The sequence below is a fragment of the Lutra lutra genome, chromosome 10 (assembly GCF_902655055.1).
Source record: "Lutra lutra chromosome 10, mLutLut1.2, whole genome shotgun sequence".
Lineage (NCBI taxonomy): Eukaryota > Metazoa > Chordata > Mammalia > Carnivora > Mustelidae > Lutra > Lutra lutra.
In genome coordinates, this window is record NC_062287.1 from 96,616,420 (window position 1) to 96,633,853 (window position 17,434).

Below are 17,434 nucleotides of genomic sequence, written 5' to 3' on the forward strand. Positions count from 1 at the left end.
GCAACTCACAAAACTCCCTGCCACTAGTTCCTGATGAGTTGGGACTTTAAGTCACCTGCTATATATTGGGCACTAAGGATACAAAAAAATAATCTGAGCCCCTAAAAAGCCCCCAATCTGGCAGAGAAATCATCTTAGCACAGTGTTCATGCCATGAGTAGAACATATGAATGAAAAATTAGAATATACAGTGCTACTGAAATACAGAAAAGTTAAGTCTTCAAAAATTCCTTCCTGATGTGGCGGTGAAGGCTCCCGGGATAGACTTCAGAGGATATGCCACTTGAGCTGGTTTTGAAGGAGTCAGACTTTGCCACTTGGAAAATGTGAAGGAGAGGAAGGTATTGCATTCCATGCTGACAACATAGCTTGAAAGACAGCCAGAGGCATGAAACTCCCCGGCATACACAGGAATATGGGATTGACTAGTCCAGAGTGATTACAGCACCAGTGGCCGCGGCTGGTGTCTCTAGCAGCTGCCCAGCCACCAAGAGTCCATTTTGTCCCAGGTACTAGCCATTCAATTTGGCCCACCCCGCTGTCAGAGCCAATTGGCTCAAGATTCCTCAGCACCAGTGGTGGCCAGTCTGCTCCCAGAAATACATCTGAGGAATAGTGTTTGTCCTGAGATTATAGCCTTGCTATTTTTGTGGAGTTAAAAGAGCAAATTCTTTTGTAAAATGAAAGACTTGTAGATCATGTTTAGATTTTTTTAATATTCTGACCTAAGACACTGTTAGTCCCCCAAATTTTAGAGTCAAAATTTTGCTATTTGTGAATCCGAGCCTGGGAACCACCAGGAGCAAAGGCCTTTGAGGTACTTTCCAAAGCACATGTTTCTAAAAACCGAGACCTACATTCCAGACCCCGGACCCCTTCCCTCTCTTGGGTCAGATGCAGGGTTTTCCTGGCCAACTCCCCTTCTTCTGCAGTCATAACAATCCCTCCTCCCAGCAACCCGTGGCACATCCCAGATGACAGGTTGCTGTGGAGTAACATTGAGGCTGTTGAGTCCCTGATGAACTCAAGAGGCCTCTTCATGACACAACATGTCACAAATCAGCTCTGAGCAAAGAGTGACTCAATCTGAAGAGATTTTACAGATGGCAAAACTCATCTGTTGCCAGGAGTGCTAGTTGTCTTTCATTTAGGTAGTAAGTCTCCTCTGTTGCACCCCTAACTTTAACTCTTCCCGGGTCCACCATTATGCTCCCACCTCAACACTCCCCCCATCCTGGGGAATCCTCCTCTCCCTCTCCCATGTGCTATGGAATGGTAGTCTCTGATTATGCTGTGTTCCCTAAGTGAGGGGTCAAGGACCTTCTTGTAAGAACTACAACTTAAAACACTCAAGACTTAAGGACTTTCTGAGGAAGACGTATGTACGCATTCCAAAGCATCACCCTTGCACTAGGCTACCTTGGCTATGCCCTTCACTTTCCTTCACTCTTCTGCCTCCTTTCCCTCTAACCTTTTCAATACCCATCCTATCCCCATTCTGGATAGTGGTTATTTGGGATATATTTTACTCTCTCCTTTGAATTTCCAAATTTAGACCATCTCATGCTCTACCTTCTACCTCCATGGTCGCTTTTTCCTTAGCAGGAGCTAATTTTGAATGTTTACCCACAGGAAATTCAACAAATGATTTATTTCTATTCAATAAATGCCTATTTATTGAGCTCTTGCAATATGCTAGACATTCAGGATACAGAGATAAAAAAGAGCCTGCTCTCTGCCCTCAGGGAGTCAGAGAAACAAGGGAAGAAGCAGTCTTCTGCTTGGCTCTGACTCAAAGTCTCTCCATTCTCCACCCCTCTCCCTGCACACAAACCTGAGTCCCATGGGTAATTAACAGCATGAATAATAGATTTTCCCCAAGATGGTGCCTCTTGCAAGCTTAGGAAGTTTAGCAGAAGTGACTTTGTATGGTTCTGTTGTTTTTCCCCCTTTGCACCTTTTAAAACTCTGAAGATGTGGTAAATATAACTTTGGATCAGCAGAATCCTTTCGAAGGGCTGATCGTATGGGACGGGTAACTTGGGGGGCTTGACAGCTCGGTAGATATAGTGTTTACTGGGTTTCTGCCTTTCGGTCACTATCTGGTTTGCTTTCTTTCCGTGTCTCTCCTTCAGCTCATCTGATTTTTCCCCCTCAAAATGGAAATGAACCTTGGGAAGCTCCAAAAGACACAAGCACCTGCCACCACCAGCTCTAAGAGCAAGCTTCAGAGAACAGGGGGAGCCAACCCAACCACATTATGTTTCAGCTGGAGACCCTGCTTCTGAAAAGGCTTTTCCCATTCATCAGAATCTCTCCACGTAGCATCTCTGGAGGAGTGACCCAGGCCCATCCACGTCACACAATCTGCATAACGTCCTCACCCATGACCTCACTTAACTAAGCCAAGGACCTACCATTTCCTAGTATGCTCATCTTAGATTCTGCCTGCCAAAGGAGACCATTTACCATTTTTCCTCCAACCCCCCTCTGGCATATTTATTATTTATTCTAACTACCAATGTAGTTACTAGATATAAGCTCAAGTTGAATTGGAAAATTCACACCCGGAAGCTCCTCTCCCCACAAAAGCCACCTCTGCCCTTTGCTATCAGCTGCATTTGTTTTGCTAAACCTACCATTCTTCTACCACCACTAACCTGAAGAGAGAGTTAAAGAGAGAAAAGCAGAGCTATGATAGCAAAGAAATCAGGAAGGAGCTAGCAAATGAATGATTTTCTCTTAGAACTGAGAAAAGGGAGCAGGCGCACTCTACCTGAGCACTGTTCATGGGCAACTCCCTTGTGATTGTGTCCACCATGTCCCCAGATACTGCAGCCCAACCTTCCCAATGGGATCAAGGCATAGTAGGAAAACTCATATCAAGAATGAGTTATAAGTGGCATGGGAGGGACCTAACTCTCCCTCCTCCACTCACCTCCCATTCCTTGTCCTCCCATTCTGTCCCCAGCGTCCTCCCCCACACCAGTAGTCTGACTAGGGCTGAGTCAGAGGGGTACAACTGTTTCCTTTCTTCCTCTCCTCACTGGACCCCTAACCCAGCCCTCCCCACACTCAAGCCCTCTGCCTTTCACATGTTTCTTTTCTGGGCAACACACAAATGTGCAAGCACTGTCTTTGTTATGTCAGACCCCAGAAGAAAGACAAAGGAGACAGCTGGCAGAAGCTCTACCTCCTTACATGCTCCATCGCCCCTTCCACATCCCCCCCCCCCCAGCAGATTGGAGACCAGGAACAATGAATCCTGACCAGGTTCAGGCCTGCTACTATGAAAGTGAATGCCTCTGAGCTGGAAAGATTTACCTGAGATGCACAGTGTAAATGAACAGTTCTTCCTGAGGCTCGCAGTGCTCTGGGAATGTTCTACCTGTGCTCTGCCAATTAGCTGGACTATTTTTGGTGGAACACAAAAACTTGGGTGGTCACTGTTTCCTAGATGGCCTGTCTCTATCTACATTAACTTCATTCCATGCCTCTGTCTCTCTCCTCTGGCCTCAGAGGCTTCTTAGCTATCCACAGGAAGATTAGTCACGACACTCAGAGCTCCCCAACAGAAGGCCCTCCCTGGTCGGCCCTTCCAATACTCCTAACAAATTCTAGAGGCCTACCAAGTCCATTACAGCGGCCAAACATAGGCACCTTAGACTCCAGCCTGCTGACAGCCACCATGATCATGACCTTTCCCTTCCTGCTACCTTACCAAGTTATTATCTATCTAGTCTCTTGACATTCTCATCATTCCATTTACAATTATGGACTGGAAGATTGCTTCTACCGTCCATCAGTGAAGTTGTCTCTTTCCTCACTATCTCCCTTGCTGGCCATTTGACCTCACCTCATCCAATAACTAAGGAGCCCAGGGATGGGAGGGAAGAGTCAGAAACTCTGGAGACTAAAGAAATCAAGATGACAAGAAGCAGAAAGTGTCTGCTTCCTCGGGCATGCCAAGGGAACAAAGACATTAGTCCTCTTGCTTGTTCATCCTCCCTGAAATGGTACCTTGTATCTAGGAATGGGATGTATTTCTTCAGTAAATTACCCCAAACTGCCATTGTGATTCTCATTCTATCAAGGCTCAGGGACTTGACAAGAAACCATCTTGGTCTAGAAGTTTCTGCCCCACAGTGTTGTATCAGGAAGACCTGTGCCCTGCCGATGGGGCCCAGGATTCCCCCTGGGACTCCTGCCACCAGCCAGGACACACTCGGGCTACTTCAAAAGGTATGCCATTCTCTGGAGAGCTTTCTTCTCCCCCCTGCCAGGCAGTTTCCTTTGAGACCCATTTGCTCACACCAACTGAGGCCCAGTTCTCAACGTTTTGCTGAAGATTCCTCAGGCAGACTGACCCTCATCAGTCACCTCAGTTACAGAGTACCTTAGCTACCCTGAAGTCACTCAGAACTTGGGTCCTGCTACCCACATCCCACACCACAGCCCTGAGGCCCTGAGGCCCCTGCCACATGCTCATAAGCCTGCCAATGTCCAAGAATACTTCTGAACAGACCACTCCAGGGCTTGCTGAAGGCAGCCCCTGCCCTGTCCACACTCTTCTCTTGCCCCTGCTTGCCTACTATGTTAGCAGATCTTTCATTTGCATATACTATTAACATAAATATTGTATACTTTTCAGTTGAATATGGAGTATGTTCATATTTTCTTTGAGATTGAGTTTGTACTATTAGACTCCATACACATCTTCCTTGGAAAGAAACGACCCTTATTTTTCCTTTGAGAAAAATTCCTTCGACAGTGCTTGTATTTTCAGTATTAATTTTGGAAAACTGTGAAGACCGGAAGGCTGGTAATGGGTGTTGGGGGTGACGGGTCTTAGCAGTCTTCAAAAAGGGAAGAAAGATGGAAATGTGAGCTTTGGACGGCATTTGCTTCCTTTTGCTCATGACCTGACAGCTGTGCTCTCTGCCCAGCACAGTGACAGCCCAACTCTCCTCCCCACCCCCAAACCAGCCACTCCACAGGTTAACTGAAGGATAACAGAGCTTTGCACCCAAACTAGTTGGCAAAAAGAAGTCTTAGCTAAAGCACTAGACCCCAAAAAGTGGAGGGGCCATCCAGAAGATGAAGGAGACAAACTATAAAGATGAGATTTCTGGGCAGACTGGGAGAGGCCACCCCCCCTCCACCAAGTAGGGCAAAAAAGACACCACAATGGAGGAGACAAGTCCCAGAGTCTGGAAAGAATCCATTTCCCACAAAACCAAGCTGAGAACAGGTTTGGAATCCAATGGAGCCAAACGGCTAATAGCAAAATGTAGGATCACAGAGGGTTACAAACCAATCAAAAGGATCTCTTGGCTTCTGTCTTTCACATTTTCTTATGTGGGTTGGTTTTTTCTTTGTTTTGCTTTTTATTTCCCTGAAAAAGTTCCTTGGAAAAAGTCCAGTCTTTTCATAGGCTGCTATGGTGAAAGAGCTCTACCCACTCCCGTGGCAACAATAACACCACAGCCAACTTGGCACCTTCTCTTCTACCTGCCCTGCCCTTCTCTGAAGAGGGGCTTTGGGGGAGGAAAGGAGAGTTGGAGAAGGACAATAGTAAGAAAATGCCTCCTGGGGACAGGGAGCTTTTATTTCCCTTGAGACTTAGAACACATTAGATGCTATTCCTCCCAACCTCATATAGGAAAACAATTCTCCTGGATGCTAGAAGCATCCAGGACCCATCTCTGTATCTGTGGTCTCTGGGCAGACTCGATTTCATAGCATAACTACCCAAAGAGCAGAGTGACACTGAGACAGCTCTCTGCCCCTACCTTGTCCGCATTCCTGGTTGCTTTTCATCACCTCTTCTATCCATCCCTGTCCACCCCCCAACACTCCCCTCCCAACCAGATTATCCCAACAGATTTAGGGGATAAGGACTCGCAACTCCATCCTGCCCCTTACTCCACATTTTATCCCCCATCGTTTCTTTCTCCATATTTGCCCATGTGGAGGGGAAAGGCAGCAGCTGGCGTGATTTGTCCCCCAGAAATGCTCTTCATTGTTAGAAAACTAGTACAAGCCACTGTCTCTGAATCACTTCAACTCCTCATTAAGCCAAGGAGCCATTATATTTAGCAAGTAGAGGCACCCACTGCAAATTTTGCTCAGTGAGTATTATGGTCGGAGCACAGGCTCTAAATTCTTGATTGAAGAGGTTAAGTATCCCTTGAGAAGGAGCATAATCACTATGATGAAAAGCAGCACAGGGAGGCAGAGGCTCTGTTACCATTAAAGTGTATCTGTCTTTCCATCTGTGTGTATGGTATTATCATGGCTTGGGCTCTCCCCAGCCCTGTCTCCCCTGTTTTCTCCTCCCCGCCCTCCCTCCTCACTCCTCATTTTACTGTAAGACACATGACAGATGACAGGCAAAGAGGCTGAAGAAGGTTGGGAAGTCAAATCTCGCAGACAGGCCAGCAGCAAGACACGGCCTGGGAGGGACAGGGAAGGGGGGGGGTTTGTGTGTCTGCCTACCCTCTGCCCCCAGACTGTTTCTCCCTTCAGAAGAAGTCCTCTCCGTCTACCTGACAACCCCCCTTAGCTCCTCACAACCTCCTCATGACCATCAGAGCCCACCACTACTTCCTGTGATGAGAGGGAAGACCTCAGCTAAGATACTGTGAGATCGGGGATAATTAGCTCCTGGCCAGCCAACCAGCCCCCTTCTTGCTGGGCATTCCCCACACTTGGAAGAGCATAAGGTCGCTGCTCAGGGAAGGCCTTCACCTTCCCGCACGGAAAACCCAGTTTTCTTTATGAACAGACTTCCCACACATTGAAAGGGGTTAGCTGAAGTGAGTACTGTTGAGGATGAAGGTCCTTTTCTGAAGCCTCAGGAAACCCTGGGTCCATTCTAAACATCTTTGGTGTTATATTAGCACCTCAGGAAAAGAAGCAAAGAGAGACCTCCTTAGATGACCTGATGGCATTGCATCCCTCTCTAGATTCTCTGGCACATTTGTTTGCCTCTCTCACCTCTGTTTATGTCCTCTTCTCCATCTCTGACTCATTCATGACCCTCTCTGGCCTATGTGGTTTCCCTCTGAGGGCGGGGAGAGAACCTTCCTCCACCAGCAGCAGCCGGCTTCTGGGCCCTATTTACTAGCTGTGTCCTTCTTGCCCAGGGCCTGCTTCCAGCCCAGCCTCCTGCCTGAGTCCCAACCCAGTTCATCAGAAGCATTTCTACTCACTGACAGTGAGAAAACCACCCAAAGAGTGTTAGAAACTAGTTTAGTCGCCACCATCACTCCATGCCTGGGCCAACAGCCCTCTCATGCTGGGTGCTGGGTGCCTTAGTGCCCCCCTGCAATGCCACTCTCTCATCACATCCCAGCAAGATAAACCCTGCTGCTCCCAAGCAGCTCATTCTGCCCCTTATCCCACTGCTTATTTCCACGGAGGTGAAAAATGATAGCAGCTTCCAGAAGCTGACTTCTGAGATTTGGCTCTTATGAGCAACCCACTGCCTAGCTCATTTGCCCAGATTTGAACCCCATTATAAGATTATCAGGAGTTGCCTGTAAGCCTCAGCAAGATTCTGATGGGTTTATATAAAATGGGTGTAAGTTAGTATGACTTTGTATGTAATGCTTTCTGGAATCTGGGAAGACTCTGAGAAACTCTATAAATTTCCTTTGAAAATTAGTGGAACCATATCCAATGGAAGTAGAGATAGAAAAGGCTATAAAGGCTTGGCAGCTAAGTTAGCTCTTTTCGGGGCCACCTCTGTCAGCTTTCTCAGTCCAGGCTCAGGGTCTGTTGCCACTGGTCTCCATTTTACCTTGGTCGTTCTCATCCTTATCTTTGTCTTCTTCTCTGTAGTTTCTCCTATCGCCTCCTAGATCTCTCTGGCCTACCTTATTCCCCGTGACCCTTTTTTCTCCCCAAACACTAGGGACTAGACAGAGCTCATCGCTTGGGTAGCTAGTCCACATAGCTTTGGCTTCAGCTGTGGGTCAACTAGTTCTCCACACTTCAGCACTCTAAGAGTAATTTGGGGACCCACAAGCATTCTTCATTCTTCTTTCAGCATACCTTCTCTTAACTACCTCAGCGCTGCCCGCTCTGCATCCCCTAGCCTAGGCCTCTGATTCAGTGACAGGGGAATGCAGAAACTTGTGAGGATGGTAAAGGCCACAGGAAATGGGAGTATGATGTGTGGAGTTTCCTTTTCTCTGTTCAGAACCTTTAGGAAACTATACTATGCACTCTCCAGAGTATTCAAGAGCCTCCATTGATATTATACTCTTCCTGTCAAACAGAAAATGGTTTTCTTGTCTCAGGACCTCTTGGGGGAGACTTCCCCTCACAGCCCTCAGAGACCAGTGGTCCCTGAGAAAGTTCACAACTTGTGCCAATGATTGATGGGAATTTCCAATGGAGTCTTGAATCTTAGCACCATTCCCTTTCCCCCAGGAGAGAGGACTAAGTGGGCTGCTCCCCCCAGCCCCAGCCCAGCAACCATGACAGCTGTAAAGCAGAAGACCACACAGCTGACCCAGTGCCAGCCCACACCACTTCCCATTCTCCTCCCCACCTGCACCTCCCTTTCTCACACCTCACGTCTATCTGGCCTTATTTAAGTTTGATTTGGGAAGCCCAGGACAACCTCTCCTCACTCCTACATCCCATCCTTTGAGCTCCCAACTCCGCACTCAACCACCAACACCATTACTCTTTAGTTCAATCCTCCCTTCTCATCTCCCAATGGAGGGTTAGCCTCTGTGATTCTCAAAAGCAGTTGGAATGTCCTGTCTTCCTGGCTCCCTTTTACTTCACTCAGTTCCTATTCCATGTGAACTACTAGACTCAACAGTCCCTGGCTCACCCCTGCAAGAGGAGCAATGATAACAGCTAGCACTTACTGAGTGACAACCATATGGCAAGCACACATTTGCTCAGCTTTTCCGGGCCGCCAGCTTTAAGGCCCTACAACAGACTCTTTCCTTTGACATCCTTCCCATCTCTTTTAACGCTCTGTCTCATCTCTCTCCACCTCTGACTCCCTCTTCTAAAAAGCTATATGGTGATCTACCACCATTTTTCCATCTGTGGTTGTAACCTTAAAGGTTGGGCCCCTCCATTCCTGTGCTCCAAGCCCACATTCTCTAAGGAATCATTCCACAAAGTCCAGACTTCCCTTTTCCCATCCCAGCCAGCTCTTACTTAGAGGCCTTTGCAGAGAAACCATTTCCATGTGCAAGAATGGTACAACCACTGCCTCGTCTGCCTGCCAGGCTGGTCCCCACCCCCTGGGCATTTACAGAGTCCCCAGCAGTGACCCCATCATTTCACCCAGGTCCCAGAACCTATCCAGGCCTCAGGTACAGCCTCAGCTTTTCACACAGTCTATAAAAGCTGCAAAAAAAGTCTTGAACTCCGGCCTTCTGAGGGAGTCCCCACTCCCGTCCACCTTTCCTCCCTCTGGCCCACTCACTTTCCCACCAACTTCTTAACAAATCAAGCCCCCCGTTATTAAAGTGACTCATTCAGTATGACAAAACCATATTCGTTTGGAGGATTCGTTTTGTCCTTTTAGACCTCCAAATGTGTTCCTCCTTTTGAGAGAGAAAACTGCCTTCCACTCTTTACTAAAACTACACTGGATTTTGAGCATGAAAAATGGCTGAACAAATATTGCCTCAGCCGTTATCTTGCACTCTCGCGATAAGAGCACTGGTGGGTAACCGCCACGGCCCTCTCCAGACTCATCATCCATTGCATTACTGATCTGCCAATCACTTCTCCTGGGCCAATGAGCGGCACGGCCTCACAGGAAACAGGTTGGAGGGCAGGCGAATGGTTTCCCTGGCTTTTGGAACCTGCCCACTGTCCTACTGCCTATGTGTGCTGCCCTCGTTGCTGGGACTGTGCAACATGGGCACGTGGGCAGTGGGGAGGGGACAGTCAAGTCTGCCTAGACCTATGCCAAGGTTAGGCCCTTGGAGGAAGAAAAGAAAAAAGCTTAACACCAGCGTTGGGCTTTAGAAATAGGAATAATAATAGAGAAGCTGTATTGGCTGGATTCTGCCCCACCCCTGCCACTCCCTTGTGTGATTCTGGGCCTCAGGGCTTTTTCATAGAGTTGGTTCATCCACCATGATCTCTCAAACCCCTTTTCTTTTTGATATTTTGGAAGACACCTTGCCTCCAGAGAGAGGGAACCCTTCTTATTCACAGTCCAGGTCATTGGACCTCAGGGAAGGCAGTGGGCCAGAGGCGAAGAGACACTTTGACCTTGCAGAGCCAGAGGAGTGCTCAAATGAAGGAGGGGTGCCTTCTCTGCTAGGGAGAACTTTGGGCCCTGGCACTGCAGGTGGGGGTGGGGAGGTGAGGTCACTGGAAGTTGCTTACCAGAAGGTCCTCTAAGTGCAGACTCGAAAGGAGGCCTTTTAGTCCAGTGTCTGCTCAAGCAGGGTCGGTGGTGAATCCAATGGAGTTCAAAGACCCTCCTTTACCCCTGCGTGTGGGTTGTTTTGTTTCTTTCTTGCAGTTTCCTGTAAGAGGTCCTTTCAAAAGTTCCCACTGGCCAAATTGAACAAGCGTCTCTACCCACAATTAGAGCAAGCTCCTGTATTTGCCGTCTTGTTTTCTCAACCGACACCTCCTCCGGAAGCTGACAGTGACTGTTGGGCTTTTCCAGTGGATGCTGGAATGTCATTTCCCCCCGCCATGGGGGCGGAGGAGGCAGAATAATCATTTGGCTGCAAGAGGTGAGTGTGGCAAGGACAGCTGAACTCCTCCTCCAACCAGCCTCCTCTCTCCTCTTCTCTTCATATCCTTCTCTCCAGCCCTCCCTCCTCCCACCTGCTGACTCTAGCCCACTCCAGGTTCCACTCTTCACTCCCTCCCTGAAAAACTTAGGAGGTCTCAAGACATGTTCATGAAGGGCATTTCGCTGACATGGGCTCTCCGTTGTCTGCTCCACTGAGAAGCAGTCAGCTTCCAAAAAGTTTGAGAAATTGCTTTTCAGCAAGAGGGCAACCCAGTGAGTTTAGGGAGATGGTCTGTAGTGAGTACAGTTGGCAAAGCTGTATTTCTGACCCATGAGACAGGACTACTTGACATTGGCCCTTGTGAATTAGGACCTGGCAGCTGTGGAGGTGTAATAAGTTTGTCTAGACCCAAAGTAGCTCTTACTGCTTAAGCTTTTACCATAAAGATGTCTACTTTCAAACCATCAGCCTCCCCACAGAGGGTATCTCGTCTTCCCTCTATCTCATTTTTCTCACTTTCATTCTGTTGTCCTTACTGTCACTTCTCTTGTGTCTTTTCTTTCTGGTTTGATCTTTTTCTCCCTTTTGTCTTCTGAGGCCACACAGGAACCTGGAGAAGATGTGGGGATGGTGGTAAGACGAAGGAGGAGCCTTAACCTGAGCATCTACCACCGGAGGCAGACCGACTCTCCCTGCCCTAGCGGAAGTGAACATTGCCTCTGACCCAGGTACTCAGATGCTCTCTCAGGCACCATCTTGCTATCAGGTTTGTTCTCCAGGCCTACCACAGATGAGTACCCCACATTCTAACCCAACATTCCCAGGAATTAGAGCCCTGGATCCCTGCATCCCATGGCCACTTGCATGGCAGGCCCATACAGAAGCAAAACACAGTCACCTTAGACTTTGGCATACTGAGGCTAGACCCTGACTCCATCAACCTCACTCTCCTGCCAACTAATCACTCAATAAAAATATTGTTTAATAATATGCCTATGTTGGGGGCGCCCGGGTGGCTCAGTGGATTAAAGCCTCTGCCTTCGGCTCAGGTGGTGATCCCAGTGTTCTGGGATCGAGCCCTGCATCAGGCTCTCTGCTCTGCGATGAGCCTGCTTCCCCCTCAACTCTCTGCCTGCCTCTCTGCCTACTTGTGATCTCTGTCAAATAAATAAATAAAAATCTTTCAAAAAAAATGCCTATGTCAAAAGCACCATCTCGATATCTACTGTTTCAAACTAGAACATTATATTGCATTCTCCTTTCTCCTCCTCTCCCTCATTGTATCTGTCCTGGGACCAAAATGATAGGGAGAGGCAGAGGGGCAAGGGAAAGTTAAGGACAGTGTGACCAGGTCCATTTCTCAGTAGAGAGCAACCATGAACTCTGCTCCACACTCATGAGCAAAGGCCCCTACTCCCCCTAACAGAAGATGGTTTTGCTGAACACAGGACACAGCACTCAGGGAAGGGGACACTTCTCCTTCTCTGTAGGACATCCTGTAACAAAGATTTACAGGTAAAAAGGATCTTTGTGTTACACGTAATAATAAAAGCCCTAACATGGTTACATTTGAGTCGGTCCTTTTAGTCAGCTGTTAAAAATACATTTGAAGACACTTTTTTTCATTTCAAGAGGAAAAGGGGTATTCCAAAACTGAATGTGCAATATGTTCATGACCTTGTAAAGCATCTGTGTGCATAGAACTGACCGGAAAGATAAATATCAAACATTCCCGAAGAGTTGAAATTATCGCTTTTATCCATTTCTGATTTTCAACTATGAACATGTATTATAATCGGGGGAGAAAAAATGGCAAAAAGAGTTGGTTTTTCCTAGTCATAAATGTAGAAGGAATTGGAGCTGGCACATTCAGGGAGATATTAGGGCTGGGTGGTCCCTGTATGATGCCTTGGGCCAGTGAAGGTAGAAGGCCTTCATAGGAGCCAGGATCCTAGAATCCTGCAAGTTGTCAGGAAGACACAGATGGATCTGGATCTGGTGGAGGACAAGACAGGTGTCCCACCTCATCTACAGTCACTCTTCCTTTCTCTTACACCTTCTCCTGCTGGAGTGACAAGCGTTCCATACTTAAGGGCAAAAGACATGGGTTCAGATCCCAACCCTAGCACCACCTAGCCAGGCAACTGGGCAAATGATTCAATCTTACGGAACCTTGTCCCACTGATCAAGCAAAGCAAAAGTCACTTTGCATCTCAGAGCCTTTGCCACTGCTTTCCCTGCTTCTGGAATGCCATGTCCCCAGATCTTCATGTTCATTCCATTCCTGGCATTTGGGTCTCCACAAAAATGGTGTCTCTTCAAAGAGTTCCTCCAGTCACTTTCCGTAACATTTTTTCTATTTTATTTTCCCTGAGTGCCTAATGAAACTTACATATGGGCCTTATTGCTTGTCTTCTCCTAGAAATTAAATACCTTGGGAGCAGGAATCTTGTCGAGCACCACTGTATTCCCAGGGCCTAAAACGTTGCCTGTCGTTACATGAGTCAAGCACTGAGTGATACATTTTCACTGTGTTTTCTTATTTATTCTTCCTAAGAACCTCATGTCATTTACATAGGAGGGGAAGGTGACAAACAGAGAGGTGAAGTACAATGAGTAAGTGGCAGAGCCAGAACTAGAACTAATTCCAGAATACTTTCCACTTCACTACCCTTCCCACCCAGGCAGCCAGCACAGGGCCTGTTTTGGAGAGACAGGGTTGGCACAGTTCAAGGGCAGGGAACATCAAGAGCCAAGACTCTGAGTCCAGAAAGTTTAAAATAGTGAAAAGACAGAATTGGGTATGGTCATGGGAAATAGTGGAAGTAAGTGGTAGAAAGAGCCAGAGGGCTCTGCAGCCAATTAAGCCAACTGTGCTCTTTGTCTATGGGGGCCCAGTGTGCCATGGCTGCAAATAGTAGCCTCCTCGGTAGTTTATGCAGCCTGTTGATTGTATGGGTTGCCGTAAGGGACCTTGGAGACAGCCCTTTTGGTGGGTGCTGGGGTCTGACCTCATGGCTATCTCCAATTTAGGCTGCAGACAGGTATGCAGGGTGCCTTTGGAAAGCCCCAGGGCACAGTAGCCAGGGTCCACATTGGCCAAGTCATCATGTCCATCCATACCAAGCTGAAGAACAAGGAGCATGTGATTGAGGCCCTACACAGGGCCAAGTTCAAGTTCCCTGGCTGCCAGAAGATCCACATCTCCAAGAAGTGGGGCTTTACTAAGTTCAATGTGGATGAATTTGAAGACATGGTGACTGAAAAGCGGCTCATCCAGATGGCGGTGGGGTCAAATACACCCCTAACCATGGTCCCTTGGGCAAATGGAGGGCTCTGCACTCATGAGAACCTTGGCACTACCCCTTCCCGTCATATGCATGCCCACCAAGAAATCCAACTTCCTGTCAAAAAAAAAGAGCCAGAGGGGCTTGGTTGCAATTCAGGAGCTTGAAACTGTTTTATAAGTAGCTGAGCAACAGACAGTCTCTCTCATTCATTCCATAAATAGAAATTGAACACCTTCTCTGGGCTTTCAGAGATTCAGACCTTCCCTAGAATGGGCAGTCCCCGTCCTTTATTGAACACCTACTGTGTGCTCCGCGTGGCTCAGAACCCATCCAAGCTGGGAGATTCTTGTCCCTTCTTCTCGGAGTCCAGGGTACCGCATCAAGCCCACTGGGTGTCTGGTTAGCAGGGGTTACCTGCCCTGAGCAGAGACAGATGGGAGATTTCAGTCATCATTAAGGTTTATTGACCAGCACGGCTGGAATTTCCCAGAGAGAGGAATTAATCTTGGTACCGACTGAGAGCAGACATCCTGCTGGGAGTAGTTACATAAATTCTGTTGCTCAAATTAATTAGGATTGTGATTCATTTGTTTAATGAGGAAGAATCCGGTGGTGGCCAGAGGCAAGCCGGCGGCGAGGCCCTTCAGGACCCAGCCCATCCCAGGTAACCCTGCGGCAGGTGGGAGGACTGAACTGGTTAGAACAGGGATCTGATGTGGGTGGAAGGATGTGGCCAGTCTGTAAGAAGAAGAAACTGAGGCAGAGAGAGACAGCCAGTCAGAACACAGTGCTGGTTGGGGCCTCCCAAAGTTCATGCCTCTCCAGCTCCTGCGTGTGGAAGGGTCTCTCCAGTCTTCCATCCCCCTCTTTTGTCCAAGGTGTGAGGAAAAAATGCTAACCGCTAAAATCACCTCAGCAGCCCTCCCAGGATCCATCCAGCCATTCCCTTCCATCGCCCTAAGTGTCAGATTATATTATTCACAGGAGGAAGGATTCTTTCAATAAAGCACAGACCTATTGCCTGAAGCGTGTAGAAGTATCTTTCTCTTACTCCCACCTCTACTTAGGAAGAGACTCCTCCCTTCTACCTGAAACCTCCCTGCTGCCTGTTAAAGGTGAACCCCAAGCCCCACAGGCATCTCTCACTCTGGCTGTGAGGCCCCTTCTGGCCTGGGCCCTCCCTTGCCTAAGACCTTGGTCTCGGCTATTATAATATGGTGAGAAGCTGGTGGCCGGACCAGGGGACAGCAGTGGGGGTGGGGAGAAGCAGGACCTCTGTCCAGCTGCAAAGGAGAACGCTCTGTCTAGAGCTCTCTCGGTACACCTCACAAAGAGAATGGGTAGCCACAGAGGAGCACTGATCTGGGGACCCAAAGTCCAAAACCGGCGACCCAAGACTTTTCCCTGGAACATTCTTCTCCAGCTCTTTGCATGGGTGGAAACTTACCATGTCTCGCCCTACTTTCATGTCACCTTGGAAAGACCTTCCCTGACTACCCGAGCTACAGTATGTAGCCCAGGCTCCAAGCATCATCCTGCCTTATTTTTCATCAGAATACATTTTACTATTGCCCTTTTCACTGGTTGGTTCTCTCTCTTGCTCAACTCGAATTGGAGACCTATAGACCAGGGACCTTCCCCATTGCGTTGTTCAGGGTCCAGTTGGGAAACCGGGAATCATGCTATTTACCTCAACAGTGATAATTCAGTGAAAGGAATCAGTTTAAGACAAATTAGAAGGAAAGAAAAAATTAAAAGATAGCACCGAAGTAACCAGAAGTAACAGCCACAGGGAACAGTGGGATTATGGGACTCTAGAAATGTGGAGGTGGAGGAACCTGCAGAGGGGGGCCAGACCCTCCAGCAAGGCATCCTCCTGCTGCTCCTCGCCTCTGCGATAGGGTCCTGGTAGGACCTGGTAGGGTCCAAAGCAGCTGGAGGCCAGAACCAGCTACTGCTAACAGGAAGAAGAGCCAAAGCTGGGGCAATCCTGATGGGATCCCCTGGCAAGGATGGAGCAGGTTGGTCCTCCTGCCTCCTGCCTCCTGCCTCCCGCTAGCGCCACTGCTGGCAGAAACGGGAAGTTCCACGACCAAGGAAAAACCGAGTGTAGCCTCCCCGCCCAGCATCACACAGCTGAGTATAACATAGATTTGGACCTGGGAGGCAGCAGCCAAATGACTAGAACACCTGTCTCATACACTCCCTTAGCCCCCATGCTGGAGGAGTGCTGGGCATAGAGCAGGCACTCAATATTTGTTGAATGGATGAATGAAGGAATGATGGATGACACACCGTGTAGAGTGGTAGTAGCTAGGGGCACAGAGCCAAAGGGCAGACTCTGATCACACTCTAATAAGACAGACAGACAACATTTATAGTTCTGGATAAGTGTAAGCAGAAATACCCACAGTGTGCTAGAAGCACAGGGGAGGAGTCATGCTCACTGCGGCCACCATCAGGGAAGACCTCCTACAGGGGCACCTTCAGCTTGATGTTCAAGGGCAAAGAGGATTCAGGAGGCACAGAGGGATGCTGAGGGTAAACGATGTGTGGATGCAGGGTGCCTCAGGTCTGGGAATAGGTCATGCAGAGGCAGAGAGCTTGGCCCGTGATTCAAGAAGTTCATGGTGGCAGGGGCATCCATGAGAAGAGGGGGTGGCCAAGCCTGGAGCATGAAGCCCTCATACTTAATTCAAGAGAGTTTTGCACTTTGATCTCAAGGCACAGGAGTACCAGCCAAGGTCCAGGAGCTGGGCAGTAACATATGTGATCTGATTATCATGATTTTGCAGGGATGAGAATGAAGGCTGGAGACCAGGTAGAAAGCTGTTAAAACAGACCCAAGCCAAAAGGATGGGCACCCACCCACCTGTGCTTCCAGGGGATACAGCATGCCAGCCGGAGCTTACAGCGCAATAATACTGCTTTAAGATGAAAACCAAATGCTGGGGATCTGAGCTGAGACCCCGGGAGCCGAGGACTAGAGGAAGAGAAGGAAAAGCCTGGCAGGAGCTGGGATGCCTCCTCCTGGGCTCCCCCAACACAGGATAACCCAAGCTGAGGGGCGCTGAGAGCTTGCCAGTTCCTAACATCTTCCCCCTGGCGAGCCCACCAGATTTGGGAGTGGAAAAAGGCCTTCAGAGGCTGCGTCAGCAGGACACAGAGCTCCACTCCTCTGGGTCACCTGAAGAGGCGCTAGTGAGGAGGGACTACTTCCGGGGAGATGGGCAGGATGAAAGGAAGCAGGAAGGGGCTAGGAATCCCTGGGGCTGTAAGCAGCTAGGGTTTCAGGGCGGAAGGAGTGCTGCTGGAGCCCCACACGGGCGGGGCCAGAGCGGAAGGGCTTTGGGGCAGAAGCTCAGGATGAAGGAGTACTCTACCCTCTCTCCCCCACCCTCCAGT

The 17,434-nt window shown here is 48.7% G+C and overlaps 1 non-coding gene and 1 pseudogene across 1 annotated transcript; both read left to right on the top strand.

The window, feature by feature from the left end:
* The first annotated feature begins 13,591 nt into the window (after positions 1–13,591).
* LOC125080275 (small nucleolar RNA SNORA70) lies at positions 13,592–13,725 on the top strand. The gene has a single exon (XR_007121298.1). It is a non-coding gene; the product is annotated as a small nucleolar RNA SNORA70 (small nucleolar RNA).
* LOC125079991 (60S ribosomal protein L10-like) lies at positions 13,617–14,159 on the top strand (annotated as a pseudogene).
* The last annotated feature ends 3,275 nt before the right edge of the window (positions 14,160–17,434 follow it).